This window comes from Saccopteryx bilineata, chromosome 10 (genome assembly GCF_036850765.1).
Source record: "Saccopteryx bilineata isolate mSacBil1 chromosome 10, mSacBil1_pri_phased_curated, whole genome shotgun sequence".
NCBI lineage: Eukaryota > Metazoa > Chordata > Mammalia > Chiroptera > Emballonuridae > Saccopteryx > Saccopteryx bilineata.
Window position 1 is genome coordinate 48,219,696 of NC_089499.1, and position 15,545 is coordinate 48,235,240.

The 15,545-nt window shown below is 37.8% G+C and overlaps 1 non-coding gene across 1 annotated transcript; it reads right to left on the reverse strand.

The window, feature by feature from the left end:
- Positions 1–2,707: 2,707 nt before the first annotated feature.
- On the reverse strand, positions 2,708–2,783 carry TRNAS-GGA (transfer RNA serine (anticodon GGA)). The gene has a single exon. It is a non-coding gene; the product is annotated as a tRNA-Ser (tRNA).
- Positions 2,784–15,545: the final 12,762 nt, after the last annotated feature.

The following is a 15,545-nucleotide window of genomic DNA, read 5'->3' on the forward strand; positions in this document are numbered from 1 at the left end:
AGAGTTGGTGTGAGGGGAATGTGTCCCAGGTGTGCTGAGATAGTGATCATTTCAACCCTAAGGGAAGCTGGGCAGAACCTGAGGTCCATAAGTGTCCTCTTGGATTTACCCCTGTGTGCCATATAAATGCCATTTTCTATGTTCTCGCCGATGTGAAAAAGGTGGAGAAGCTTAGATTTAGATGAAGTTTGACAGAGATTGACGTAGATGATTAGTAAGAATTAACAATATAATAAATTCTTCATCATTCCTTCTCATGAAGATAAATAATGATATTTATCTTTACGATACAGTAATTCCAAGTCATTTTTTTATTTGGCTTTGAGATTTGATTTTAAGATGAAAATATGGCCATCTCTAATTAGGAAACGAGAATTGAATGTTGGAGCCCAGCATTACAGGACTCAGCATCAAGTAGTTCCAGCTACTAATTTAATGTTTTTTGATAGTTTGATTCTGATAACTGGAGTTCTACCTTTATTCTCCTCTTCCTGAGTTCCTGTCTTGGGATTTTGCTTGAGACCCCAGATGCCCTAGAAGTTAGGTCCTGTCTTGTTCTTACAAGTCTTTCTTTCAAAGGAATGAAAGTCCCTGCTGTTGAAATCAAGCCAGGACATTCCAGGAAGGAAAAAACTGCACCTGTAGATAAACCTGCAAATTCAGGAAGATTGCGAGTAGTTCAGCATGAATAAAATTATGTGGAAAAATCTGAGAAGAGTGAGCAATATAATGAGAAAGACTTTATATGCCATGTTAATGTTGGGATGTCTAATATGTCCCTAACTTTCTGGGGACATGTTGTGGATATATAGATATTATGTATGGCATATGTAAATATAATACATATATTAAAATCTAATTTTAAATTAAATAACATTTGGAAAATATAATGAAATTTAAAGAAAAAGATAACTATGACCAAAGATAACTATCCAATTACTTAGATAGTATCACTGATGATATTTTGATGTATTTCTCTCCAGATTTATTTTATGTGCATGATAGGTCATATTTAACATAAGTAGAAGGGTCTACTTCTTTCACTTAATATTACATCTTAGTATTTCCCATGCTGCTAAAATTCTTCCAAAACACAATTTTAATGATTGCATAATATTTTATCTTAAGTAGTTTACTTTGTTTAGGCATTCTTTTAGTGCTTACATTAGGTTGTTATCAATGTTTTTCTTCTTTTTAAAAATTTTTTAAAGACTTTATTAATTTATTTTAGAGAGGAGAGGGAGAGAGAGGGAGGGGGAAGGAGCAAGAAGCATCAACTCCCATATGTGCCTTGACCAGGTTAGCCCAGAGTTTTGAACCAGCGACCTCAGCATTCCAGGTTGATGCTTTATCTACCGGGCCACCACAGGTCAGGTAATATTTTTCTTCTTATAAGCAACAGTGCAATAAATGTTCTGGTACATAAATTCTTATTTTCTTTTTCTTTTTTTTCTTTTTCTGAAGCTGGAAACGGGGAGAGACAGTCAGACAGACTCCCGCATGCGCCCGACCGGGATCCACCCGGCATGCCCACCAGGGGCGACGCTCTGCCCACCAGGGGGCGATGCTCTGCCCCTCCGGGCGTCGCTCTGCGGCGACCAGAGCCACTCTAGCGCCTGGGGCAGAGGCCAAGGAGCCATCCCCAGCGCCCGGGCCATCTTTGCTCCAATAGAGCCTTGGCTGTGGGAGGGGAAGAGAGAGACAGAGAGAAAGGAGGGGGGGGAGGTAGAGAAGCAAATGGGCGCTTCTCCTATGTGCCCTGGCCGGGAATCGAACCCGGTCCCCCGCACGCCAGGCCAACGCTCTACCACTGAGCCAACCGGCCAGGGCCATAAATTCTTATTTTCATCTTTGATTATTTCATTGGGATAGTTTCTTGCCAGTAGAATCCCTAGGTTGATGGACAAAAACCTTAAAATTTTTTTTAAGTTACATTTTTATTAAGATTTTATTCAAGGTGTTTTTGTTTGTTTGTTGTTGTTGTTTTAGAGAGAGAAAGAGAAAGGAAGGGAGAGAGATTTGAGGCATTACTTTAGTTGTTCATTGATTTCTTTTCATACATGCCTTGACCAGGGGACCCCGGCGGAGCCAGTGACCCCTTGCTCAAGCCAGTGACCTTTGGGCTCAAGCTGACGACCCCATGCTCAAACTGGCAAGCCTGCACTCAAGCCCGCGACCTTGGAGTTTCAACCTGGGACCTCAGCACCCCAGGCCAACACATTATCCACTGCGCCATTAGTGGTCAGGCTTCAAATTTTTAATAATATATCAAACTGTCTCATTACACTTAGCTCAATGTTTAGAATAAAATTATTTTTTCATTTTTGTGAATTTGATAAGCAAATAATGGTATCTTTTAATTTAAATGTATTTGATAACTAATGGGGTAAACTTTTTTTTTTTTTTCTGAAGCTGGAAACGGGGAGAGACAGTCAGGCAGACTCCCGCATGTGCCCGACCGGGATCCACCCTGCACGCCCACCAGGGGGTGACGCTCTGCCCACCAGGGGGCGATGCTCTGCCCCTCCAGGGGCGTCGCTTTGCTTCGACCAGAGCCACTCTAGCGCCTGGGGCAGAGGCCAAGGAGCCATCCCCAGCGCTCAGGCCATCCTAGCTCCAATGGAGCCTTGGCTGCGGGAGGGGAAGAGAGAGACAGAGAGGAAGGAGAGGGGGAGGGGTGGAGAAGCAGATGGGCGCTTCTCCTGTGTGCCCTGGCCGGGAATCGAACCCGGGACTTCTGCACTCCAGGCCGACGCTCTACCACTGAGCCAACCGGCCAGGGCCATAAACATAATTTTTAATGGCCATTTGTATTTTTTTCCAAATGGCTTATTATGCCATTTTCTGATTTTTCTATTGATATTTGAGTGAGACTTAGCATAAGTTAGGTATATCTAAGTAGAATATATTATATTTGTTTTAAAAAACTGACAAAAATCACTCTATAAAAAGTGATTTCTATAACAATATCTTAGAAGTTATTAAATTTTTTCATTTTTCTTCACACATTGATATTAAAGTTATTGATACTAAACTTGTACATTAGACTACAAATAAACAGGTAACTTTAAGATAATGCTATTCACTAACCTAAATAGAACTGTATGCTCTAATATGTTGTTATTATAGTTACTCCTTTCTTCAAGAGTTAAAAACAATCAATTGTATTTTGTTTAAAAGATCCTATCTTTTATCTTCTTCTGGGGTGTAGATTGCCTATAAGAATAAGAATACAGAAATAGCAATGATGACCACAAAAATTTTTTTAAAGAAGACGAGCTGATAATATTCAAATAAGAATTTGAAAGTACAATTTGCCAAAGAAAACTTCAGTGTAAATAGTCTTCTATACTTAACCCAATCACATTCTCAACAGAGAGAATATATACAATATGAACTTGGAAAGACCTTTAGCTGGCAGTTAAAATGTAAGATCACAAAATAATTTTGTCCCTCAAATTAAGCCAAATGTACAAAATAAAGTAAAAAGAGCAAAGGATATACACCTGAGACTGAAATTATGCCAGAATCTCCATCTCATTCTACAAACATCAAGAAATATCATAAGCTACAATAAAAATTTTTATCAAGTTGAAAAGACACATAGGGAATAGGACTCTTGACTTGCTCTAGAGAGAAATGTAGTAAGGGTGGTCAGAGTAATAGCATGCTAGGAAGCGATACCGATAAATCTCCCCCAAAACTCAACAAGATCTTCAACCAGAAACAGAAAAACTTATCCTTGGAGCCTCCAGATGTTTCGCGAAATGTAGTAAGGGCGATCAGTAAGCAGAAAAATTTCCAGAGAACCTCACTGAGGTTTGGTGGTGTGAAGATTAAGAATATAGATAACAAAAGTTAGAGAACTTATAACTGAAAATCCTATCTTCAATCTCAGATAAATAAATCATTAGCTTAATATAGAAAAACTCAGCCCTGGCTGGTTTGCTCAGTGGATAGAGCATCGGCCCCATGTGGACGTCCCGGGTTCAATCTCTGGTCAGGGCATACATTAGAAGCAACCATCTGCTTCTCTTCCCTTCTCTCTCCCCCTTTTCTCTCTCTTCCCCTCGGGCAGCCAGTGGCTCAATTGGTTTGAGCATCAGCTCAGAGGCTGAGAATAGCTTGGCTGATTCAACCATTGGCCCAAGATAGGATTTGCCAGGTGGGTCCCAGTAGGAGCACATGCAGGAGTCTGTCTCTCTATCTCTTCTTCTCTTACTTAAAGAAAAAAGAAAGAAAGAAAGAAAGAAAGAAAGAAAGAAAGAAAGAAAGAAAGAAAGAAAGAAGAAAAAAAAAAGAAAAACTCACAGAATTTGCCTCTTTTTCATTTTGGCCAGGTGAAAAGTGAAAGAGGCCTTTTTTGTTTTGTTTTTCAAAGCAGCATATAAAGTCTCTGGATGATGGCTAGAAGAGAGGAATATTAAGACACACCAAATTAAAAGCTGAAATATCCAATGCTTTCACACAAAATTCACCATCATGGTGACCCTGAAAGAGGGAAACACTGAAATTCAAGAGAACCTTAATGTCCTAACTACAGTTGACCCGTGAACTAACATCCTACACAGTCAACAATTTGCAAACAACCATTGACTCCCCCAAAACTTTACTAATAGCCTGCTGTTGACCAGAAGCATTAACGATAACATAAATTTTATGTTATATGTGTTATTTACTGTATTATCACAGTAAACTAAAGAAAAAAGTAATTAAGAAAATCATAAAGAAGAAATAATATATTTTATGCATTCGTGACATACATTTTTAAATTTTTTTCAGTATTTCTAGGCTACATGGTTCATCTGAGTTTTGTCAAATTGTTGCAAATCTCCAAAAATGTTTTCCAGTCTATTCATTGAAAAACATCCATCCTGGCTGGATAGCTCAATTGGTTAAGCATTGTCCCAAAGCGCAGAGGTTGCCGGTTCAATCCCCGGTCAGGGCACATACAGGAGCAGATTGATGTTTCTGTCTCTGTCTCTCTCTCCCTTCCTCTCTGTCTAAAATCAACAAAATAAACATTAAGAAAAGAAAAATATCCACATATAAGCAGACCAGTGAAGTTCAAACCTGCATTGTTCAAGGCTCATCTGAATTTGTCTACAATATAGCCCCTTTCCTCTTAACAGAATGACCTCTTTATGTAGGGCTCCTTAGAGAAAGTGATGGTAAAACTCCATGACTTCATCCACTCCAAGTTCCAGTCCACTCAAGCCCTTTCCTGCTCTCACAAGCAGGTAAAGGATAAAATAAAGTCACAACCCCTTAATATTTTTCAGTATTAAACTCATGTTCTGAGTGGAGGCTTCAAATAGTACCCAGATAAACGAGGCTGGAGTAGAGGAGAATTTGCCTCCATTATTTCAGGGGAAAAGTGACAAGGATAGGATTGCTATGACGAAGATGAGTAGGCAATACAGGCTGAAATGAGACCTTGGCAAAAATTTGTCAGTCTCCTCTCCAAAGCCACCATGTCCTCCCCCCGCCTAAATAAATGCAGTGAAGAATCTAAACCAGAAGATAACTTACCCTGAAAAGAGAAGAAATGTTTAGGTACTATATTCTTCACATTCTTGAAGAAATTAAGGAGAGTATGAAATAACAAAATGTCAAAAGATGGTCCAAAAAGAGCTGGAAATACCAAGGAAAGGAACTGAGGGTACAAAACAATACAGTCCCAGGACAAAGAAATGTTTTAGAAATAAAAAGGCACAGAATGAACATGTGGAAAACCAAGTCAAAGACAGAGAAAAATGTCTCTGAAATTATTAGTTCAATTTTCATATCAAAAGATTTCAGGGAAAAATAATAGAAAATAATTAATACTACAAAGAGTATTGGTGAAGCTGGTGAAGATAAAGAAAAATTCCTACAGGCCTCCTGGAAAAGTGGTCAAACCACCTGCACAGGGAAAAGAAATTAGGCTGGCTTCATACTTGTTTGCAGGAACATTTATCTGAAATCAGTGAAGCAACATCTTAATGTTTTGACTGATAAGGGATTAGACTGAAGAATTCTATACCCTGTGTTATCCAGGCAACAGATATGTGCAGGCAACATACAAGTAATAGATAGCCTCAGAAAGGCATGGATCCTGGAGATAAACCATTTCTGAAAAGTCTACCTGATAATGTAATTCAATCCACCAAGAGGTGAAATAAAATGAAAACATGCAATGCCTTAGTCACAGAATATGCCTGTTTTCAGCTTTGCTAGAGATGTCCAGAATGCTCTTCAAAGTGGTCCTCTAGACTTACACATCAAGCATACACATGTGTGCTTTCCCACCTGCTTGTTAATACTTAGCGTTGTAAGATTTTAAAATTGCTTCCGATCTGATGTTTACAAAATGGTTCCTCATTACGTTTTATTTTTCATTTTTCATGTGACACTCAAGATTGCTCTCCAAAGTGGTTGTACTTACTTTTACTCCCATTAGTAATATACAGTAGTAGCATTTATATTGTTACACATCATTGCACATACATGACATTTGGGAACCAAAGATGGTCATTTGTTCAGACATAGCCTGAACATTTGATATAACTTCTTTTAACAATTTGTGTAATCACTTCTAAACCCTCCTTATAAACATCTGAACAAATGTTCATTTTAAATGCAGACTGGATATTATGGTACATATCGTGTCCTCTTTTTTTTTCTAATAATTTTATTTTTAATGGGGCGACATCAATAAATCAGGATACATATATTCAAAGATACCAACTCCAGGTTATCTTGTCGTTCACTTATGTTGTATACCCATCAACCAAAGTCAGATTGTCCTCTGTCACCTTCTATCTAGTTTTCTTTGTGCCCCTCCCCCCCTTTCCCTCTCCCTCTCCCCCCTTCCCCTGTAACCACCACACTCTTATCAATGTCTCTTAGTTTCACTTTTATGTCCCACCTACGTATGGAATAATGCAGTTCCTGGTTTTTTCTGATTTACTTATTTCACTTCTTATAATGTTATCAAGATCCCACCATTTTGCTGTAAATGATCCGATGTCATCATTTCTTATGGCTGAGTAGTATTCCATAGTGTATATGTGCCACATCTTCTTTATCCAGTCATCTATTGACGGGCTTTTTGGTTGTTTCCATGTTCTGGCCACTGTGAACAATGCTGCAATGAACATGGGGCTGCATGTGTCTTTATGTATCAATGTTTCTGAGTTTTTGGGATATATACCCAGTAGAGGGATTGCTGGGTCATAAGGTAATTCTATTTTCAGTTTTTTGAGGAACCACCATACTTTCCTCCATAATGGTTGTACTACTTTACATTCCCACCAACAGTGTATGAGGGTTCCTTTTTCTCCACAGCCTCTCCAACATTTGTTATTACCTGTCTTGTTAATAATAGCTAATCTAACAGGTGTGAGGTGGTATCTCATTGCAGTTTTGATTTGCATTTCTCTAATAACTAACGAAGATGAGCATCTTTTCATATATCTGTTGACCATTTGTATCTCTTCCTGGGAGAAGTGTCTGTTCATGTCCTCTTCCCATTTTTTTATTGGATTGTTTGTTTGTTGTTGAGTTTTATGAGTTCTTTGTAAATTTTGGATATTAGGCCCTTATCTGAGCTGTTGTTTGAAAATATCATTTCCCATTTAGTTGGCTGTCTATTTTGTTATCAGTTTCTCTTGCTGAGAAAAAACTTCTTAGTCTGATGTAGTCCCATTCATTAATTTTTGCCTTCACTTCTCTTGCCATTGGAGTCAAATTCATAAAATGCTCTTTAAAACCCAGGTCCATGAGTTGAGTACCTATGTCTTCTTCTATGCTTAAGTGCATAGAAGAAGGCCTTGTTTCAGGTCTTATGTTTAGATCTTTGATCCATTTTGAGTTAATTTTAGTACAGGGGGACAGACTGTAGTCCAGTTTCATTCTTTTGCATGTGGCTTTCCAGTTTTCCCAGCACCATTTATTGAAGAGGCTTACTTTTCTCCATTGTGTGTTCTTGGCCCCTTTATCAAAAATTATTTGACTATATATATGTGGTTTTATTTCTGGGTTTTCTATTCTGTTCCATTGGTCTGAGTGTCTATTTTTCTGCCAATACCATGCTGTTTTGATTGTCATGGCCCTATAATATAGTTTGAAGTCAGGTATTGTTATGCCCCCAGCTTCATTCTTTTTCTTTAGGATTGCTTTGGCTATTCGGGGTTTTTTATAGTTCCATATAAATCTGATGATTTTTTGCTCCATTTCTTTAAAAAATGTCATTGGAATTTTGATGGGAATTGCATTAAATTTGTATATTGCTTTGGGTAATATGGCCATCTTAATTATATTTATTCTTCCTAACCAAGAACAAGGTATATTCTTCCATCTCATTATATGTTTTTCGATTTCCCTTAACAATGGTTTATAGTTTTCATTATATAAGTCCTTTACATTCTTTGTTATGTTTATTCCTAAGTATTTTATTTTTTTTGTTGCAATCGTGAAGGGGATTGTTCTTTTGAGTTCCTTCTCAAATGTTTCATTGTTGGCATATAGAAAGGCTATTGACTTCTGTATGTTAATTTTGTATCCTGCGACCTTACTGTATTGGCCTATTGTTTCTAGTAATCTTTTTGTGGATTCTTTGGGATTTTTGATGTATAGGATCATATCATCTGCAAAAAGTGATACCTTTATTTCTTCTTTTCCAATATGGATGCTTTTTATTTCTTTGTCTTGTCTGATTGCTCTGGCTAGAACCTCTAGTACCACATTAAATAAGAGTGGAGAGAGTGGACAACCCTGTCTTGTTCCTGATTTAAGGGGGAAAGCCTTCAGTTTAGAGCCATTTAATATGATGTTAGCTGATGGTTTATCATATATGGCCTTTATCATGTTGAGATATTTTCCTTCTATACCCATTTTGTTGAGAGTCTTAAACATAAAATTGTGTTGTATTTTATCGAAAGCCTTTTCTGCGTCTATTGATAAGATCATGTGGTTTTTGTTGTTTGTTTTGTTGATATGGTGTATTACGTTAACTGTTTTACATATGTTGAACCATCCTTGAGATTCTGGGATGAATCCCACTTGATCATGATGTATTATCTTTTTAATATGTTGTTGTATTCGATTTGCTAGTATTTTGTTTAGTATTTTAGCATCTGTATTCATTAGAGATATTGGTCTGTAGTTTTCTTTTTTTGTGCAGTCCTTGCCTGGTTTTGGTATGAGGGTTATGTTGGCCTCATAAAATGTGTTTGGAAGTATTGCTTCTTCTTCAATTTTTTGGAAGACTTTCAGTAGAATAGGAACCAAGTCTTCTTTGAATGTTTGATAAAATTCGCTGGTATAGCCATCAGGGCCTGGACTTTTATTTTTGGGGAGGTTTTTAATGGTTTTTTCTATTTCTTCTCTACTAATAGGCCTGTTTAGGCTTTCTGCTTCTTCTTGACTCAGTCTAGGAAGGTTGTATTGTTCTAGGAATTTATCCATTTCTTCTAGGTTGTTGAATTTAGTGGCATAAAGTTTTTCATAGTATTCTACAATAATTCTTTGTATATCTACTGTGTCTGTGGTGATTTCTCCTCTTTCATTTTGGATTTTGTTTATATGAGTTCTTTCTCTTTTTTCCTTGGTAAGTCTTGCCAAGGGTTTGTCAATTTTGTTGATCTTTTCAAAGAACCAGCTCCTTGTTCTATTAATTTTTTCTATAGTTTTTCTGTTCTCTATTTCATTTATTTCTGCTCTGATTTTTATTATCTCCTTTCTTCGGCTGGTTTTGGGTTGTCTTTGTTCTTCTTTTTCTAGTTCCTTAAGGTGGGAAGTTAAGTGGTTCACTTGGGCTCTCTCTTGTTTGTTCATATATGCCTGAAGTGATATGAACTTCCCTCTTATCACTGCTTTTGCTGCATCCCATAGATTCTGATATGTCGTATTGTCATTTTCATTAGTCTGTATATATCTTTTGATCTCTGCACTTATTTCTTCTTTGACCCATTCATTTTTTAAAAGTATGTTGTTTAGTTTCCACATTTTTGTGGGATTTTTTTCCTCTTTTTTGCAGTTGAATTCTAGTTTCAAGGCTTTATGATCAGAAAATATGCTTGGTACAACTTCCATTTTTCTGAATTTGTTGATGTTGTTTTTGTGGCCCAACATATGGTCAATTCTTGAGAATGATCCATGTACACTGGAAAAAAATATATACTCAGTCACTTTGGGATGAAATGTCCTGTAGATGTCTATCATATCCCGGTGCTCTAGTGTTTTGTTTAAGGCCACTATATCTTTGTTTATTCTCTGTTTGGATGACCGATCTAGGGCCGTCAGCGGTGTATTGAGGTCTCCAAGTATGATTGTATTTTTGTCAGTTTTTGTTTTAAGATCAATAAGTAGCTGTCTTATATATTTTGGTGCTCCTTGGTTTGGTGCATATATATTAAGAATTGTTATGTCTTCTTGATTCAGTGTCCCCTTAGCCATTATGAAATGGCCATTTTTGTCTCTGAGTACTTTTGCTATCTTGTAGTCAGCATTATCAGATATGAGTATTGCTACGCCTGCTTTTTTTTTTGGATGTTATTTGCTTGGAGTATTGTTTTCCAGCCTTTCACTTTGAATTTGTTTTTATCCTTGTTACTTAGATGAGTTTCCTGTAGGCAGCATACAGTTGGATTTTCTTTTTTAATCCATTCTGCTACTCTGTGCCTTTTTAATGGTGAGTTTAATCCGTTTACATTTAGTGTAATTATTGACACTTGTGAGTTCCCTATTGCCATTTTATATCTTGCTTTCTGTTAGTTTTGTGTCTTGTTTGATCCTTCTCTTTTGTTTTTATTTGGTTGTATTCCATACATCTTTCCTCTGTTGCTATCTTTTTTATCTCATGTGCTTCTGTGGTGGTTTTTTCAATGGTGGTTACCTTTAAGTAATGAAAAGGGTTCCTACCCTGTTCATTGTAGTGCCCTATTTTGTGAGTACTTTTGCATTCCATCATCCTTTGCTACTGTTAATCTCCATCCTCTCCCCCCCTTTCTTTTTGTTGTTGTCACAGTTTAAATTTGGTTTTATTGTGTTTTTCTTGGAGCTTTTACTTGTGGATTTGTTTTTTTTGTTCTTTGTATCTGATTGGAGAACCCCCTTTAGTAATTCCTGGAGTGGGGTTTTTTTTAATGATAAATTCCCTCATCTTTTCTGTATCTGTGAATGTTTTTATTTCTCCTTCATATTTAAAGGATAGCTTTGATGGGTATAGTATTCGTGGCTGAAAGTTCCTCTCTTTCAGGACTTTAAATATTGAGGTCCACTCTCTTCTAGCTTGTAGAGTTTCTGCTGAGAAATCTGATGATAATCTAATGGACCTTCCTTTATATGTTGTATTCTTCTTTTCCCTGGCTGCCTTGAGAATTTTTTCTTTGCCATTGGTTTGTGCCAATTTCATTATGATATGCCTTGGAGTAGGTTTGTTGGGGTTAAGAAAACTCGGAGTTCTGTTTGCTTCTTGAATTTGAGGCTTTAGTTCTTTCCACAGGCTTGGGAAGTTCTCCATTCCATTTTCTCTCTCTTCTCCCTCTGATATACCTATTATTCTTATGTTATTCTTTTTGATGGAGTCAGATAATTCTTGTAGGGCTATCTCATTTTTAAAAATTTTTGAGTCTCTTTCTTCTTCTCTCTGTTGTGCCTCAAGTTGCTTGTCTTCTATTTCACTAACCCTCTCTTCTATCTGGCCTGTTCTATTAGCTAAGCTTGTTACCTCGTTTTTCAGCTCGTGAATTGAGTTTTTCATCTCTGTTTGATTTGTTTTTATAGTTTCAATTTCCTTGGAAATATATTCTTTGTGTTCGTTGAGTTGTTTTCTGAGCTCCCTAAATTGCCTTTCTGTGTTTTCTTGTATATCTTGGAGGATTTTTAGGATTTCTATCTTAAATTCTCTGTCATTTAGCTCCAAGGTTTCCAATATATTAAATTTTTTCTCCATAAATTTTTCCTCATCTAGCTGTGTTACCTCTCTTTCTTTTGTATCTATGATATTCGATTTTCTCTTCCTTAATGGCATCTGAGGGTGGTTTTGTTGATAGTATTAATGAGATTTAATAAAGAATAAAAAATTTAAAAAAATAAAAAATCAAAAAGAGTTATTGTTTTTTTAAAAAAATTAATAATGAAATAAAGAAAAATAAAATTAAAATTAAAAAAAGGAAATTATTCCCCCCCTCCTTTTTTTTCTCTCCTCTCCTCTCCCCTCTTTCTTGAGAAAATCTTGTGGTGAACTGTGAATTATATTGTACTAAATAGAACAAACAATGCCTGTAATGGAGGGCCTGAATTGGGGAGAAGTAATAAAGGGGCAAAAAAAAAAAAAAAAGAAAAGAAAAAAAAATGGCATATGGACCCACAAAAAGCAAATAAGAAAAAAAAAATTGGGTCAAGAATAAAATGATTTGCTTTTAGGTGTTGGTTGACTAAGAGTTATGATGAGAGGAATAAGAGGGAAACAGGAAAATGGGGGGACAAATTAAAAAATTACTGTTGTATTTAGTGGAACAAGAACTAGATAAAATGGAGAGCCATGGATGGGAGCACTGCTAGTGTGTTAAAAAGGTGAAGTAAAAACTCCCCAAAATGCCACAAACATAAGTTTGAGTCCCAGATAAGATATTGTTTGTTATTGAGGTTTGAATGAGAGGAGACGTAAAAGAGAAAGGAAGAAACTAATATAGAGGGAGAAAGAAAGAGAGAGAGAGAGAAAAAAGAGGGAACCACTAAAAGAAGAAAAAAGAGGAGAGAGAGAGAGAGTTAAGGGTTTTGGAGTGCAACCCTCATAGAGAGAAAGGAAGAGGAAAGAAAAGATAATGGGAGATGTAACACTTATGGGTAGTATAGTTCAAGGAGAGGAAAGAGTAAGACCGGCAGAGAGTTAAATGACCAAATTGTAGGAGGAATAAAAAATATCAAGAATGAAGATAAGAGAAACAAACAAACAAATATAATAAAATGGGATAGGCTATAAAGTCTGCGTATTATTCTTGATTTTGAGAGGTTATCTTCTTGCTTTTTCTTTTCTCTCCCTCTTCCTGGTCGGTGTCTCTGTACCTCGGGTTCTGCCCCTTTGGCACGCTCAGGTAGAGGTTTGCAGTTGATAAGTCTCTATGGCGATGTTGTGTATTGTGCTTCAGTCTGGTTGGCAGTCGAGGCTCATTAGCATTTATAGGCTCCGCCAGTGAGAGAGTCCGTGTTCCTGGAGCCTTTCTCCTAGTCTTTCCTTCCTCAATTAGTAGCCTGATAATCCAGCTATGGGGTTGCTGCTGCCTCTGCCTGACTAGTAAGAGGCTCAAAGAGCTGGCAACTCCCCACTCTATTCCCACTCAGCACAGGGCTCTGGGTAAAGCTCAGTCAGTCAGAGCTGCTAGCATAATCAGCCGGGGCTTCCGCCCACTCAAAGACCTCTGGCTCTGCCACTCTGTGGAATAACATGGGCGCGCACTGCCGAGGCACTTGGAGGAATCTCTCGCCAACTATCTGAGTGTGCAGATCAGGATATCAGTTCTCTTCCTCTTTATCTAGTGAACCAACCAATGGACCTTCCTTTTCCTACACTATGTCACTGTTGGAGAAGATAAACTTTGCCTGAAAACTGGCTGTGGTTTCACACACACAAAAGTGAATACTTAAAAATAAACATTGATTCAGCCAAATCACTTCATTTTCAGTTAGTATAGAATCATAAAATACTGGGGTTTTGATACCTATGTATTATTTTATTAGGCAAATCCTTCTGACCTAAGTCAAATTGCACTCTTGGCAGACCATATTTTATAGTCTCTCTCCAGTTTTATTACTGCATAGAGACAACCATAGTTTCCCTATTCATATTGTAACTTGGGTTTGTATGTGCCTGTCAAAAACACATTTTCTCTTGCTGAGGCTATTAATAGTAACTTGCAAAGAAAACCTAGGAAATAAGCACACAGTATGGTACCTGGCACATAGGAGGTGTTGAAAATTAGTTACTGAACACATGAAAGTTAAGTTCTGTTTTCTGATTGAATTTCCTATTGAATCCATCCCTGTACCTGATGCTGTTTTTGAATTGTCATTATAAATGGTGAACTGTAAATCATTTGTATCATATCCATATGATGATCTTTATTACTGGGTTTTCTTAATGTTTTCCCCATTTACTAGATCCATCTTGCAAAGGCATGTGGGTTGGTGCAGATGATATACAAATTTACATATTATATATACAAAAGATAAAATAGTTTGTCTTGATACCTTTCCCTAAGCAGCTACATCACATTTTCTCCTACACTAATACTTTAGGATCCTTTTCCTCCTTAATCACAAACCACTTATGTGCACAAAACTAAAACCCAGGAGCCATTTCCACTTGTATTGGAAAGAATTAAGTGCAGGTGGTCAGAATGTGTTCTAATCTAGGACTTTGCTTCTCTCATCTTGACTCAAATTTTTGTTTACATTCTCATTAACAAAGTTGGATTAAATCCATATCTTTACCTCTGTACCTTTGAAACATCATCAAAATAACAAAATAAGAATTTAAAATGGCATAAACTCACTACAGTTGGAGAGTAGATAATAATGGATGTGAGATTCCACAAATTTTTAAAAATGAAAAGTAGAAGAACCAGTGGGCACTGACTTAGTAGAGTTGAAAAAACTAAAAGTCAAGTCTACAGATGAAAGAAGGCAATGAAAAGGGATTCATTCTACAGAACTTTAGAAAGTTCAGGAATTGGAGGCATCAGGTAAACCTAGGGATGGGAGGGCTGAGGACTGGTTGGAAGTCTGTACCAAGAACATTTAGTTCCCCACATCCACTCTATTACTCCACTCAGCCAAGAGACTACTCCTTTACTATATATTCAAGAACAGAAAATTATTTTTCTGAAGGACACTGGGAGATGGAAAGAGGGGGGCTCTAGGCACAGGGACTCTAAACATAATGGAAGGTGTGGCTGAATATTGAATGAAAGCACCTCCTTTGCTCTCCAGCATCCAAGCTTAAATCTTCCTTTTCGCCCTGGCCAGTTGGCTCAGCAGTAGAGCGTCGGCCTAGCGTGCGGAGGACCCAGGTTCGATTCCCGGCCAGGGCACACAGGAGAAGCGCCCATTTGCTTCTCCACCCCTCCGCCGCGCTTTCCTCTCTGTCTCTCTCTTCCCCTCCCGCAGCCAAGGCTCCATTGGAACAAAGATGGCCCGGGCGCTGGGGATGGCTCTGTGGCCTCTGCCTCAGGCACTAGAGTGGCTCTGGTCACAACATGGCGACGCCCAGGATGGGCAGAGCATCGCCCCCTGATGGGCAGAGCATCGCCCCTGGTGGGCGTGCCGGGTGGATCCCGGTCGGGCGCATGCGGGAGTCTGTCTGACTGTCTCTCCCTGTTTCCAGCTTCAGAGAAATGAAAAGAAAAAAAAAATCTTCCTTTTCCCCCTAACCAGCCCTCCAACTCTCTTCACACCTCCCAAAATTTTTCCCAAGCAGAAGACTGAATGATTCTCCACTGAAGAAGCTACCTAAAGAGAAAAACAATCTACAGACACTGACGTTTAGGGGCATCTCAATG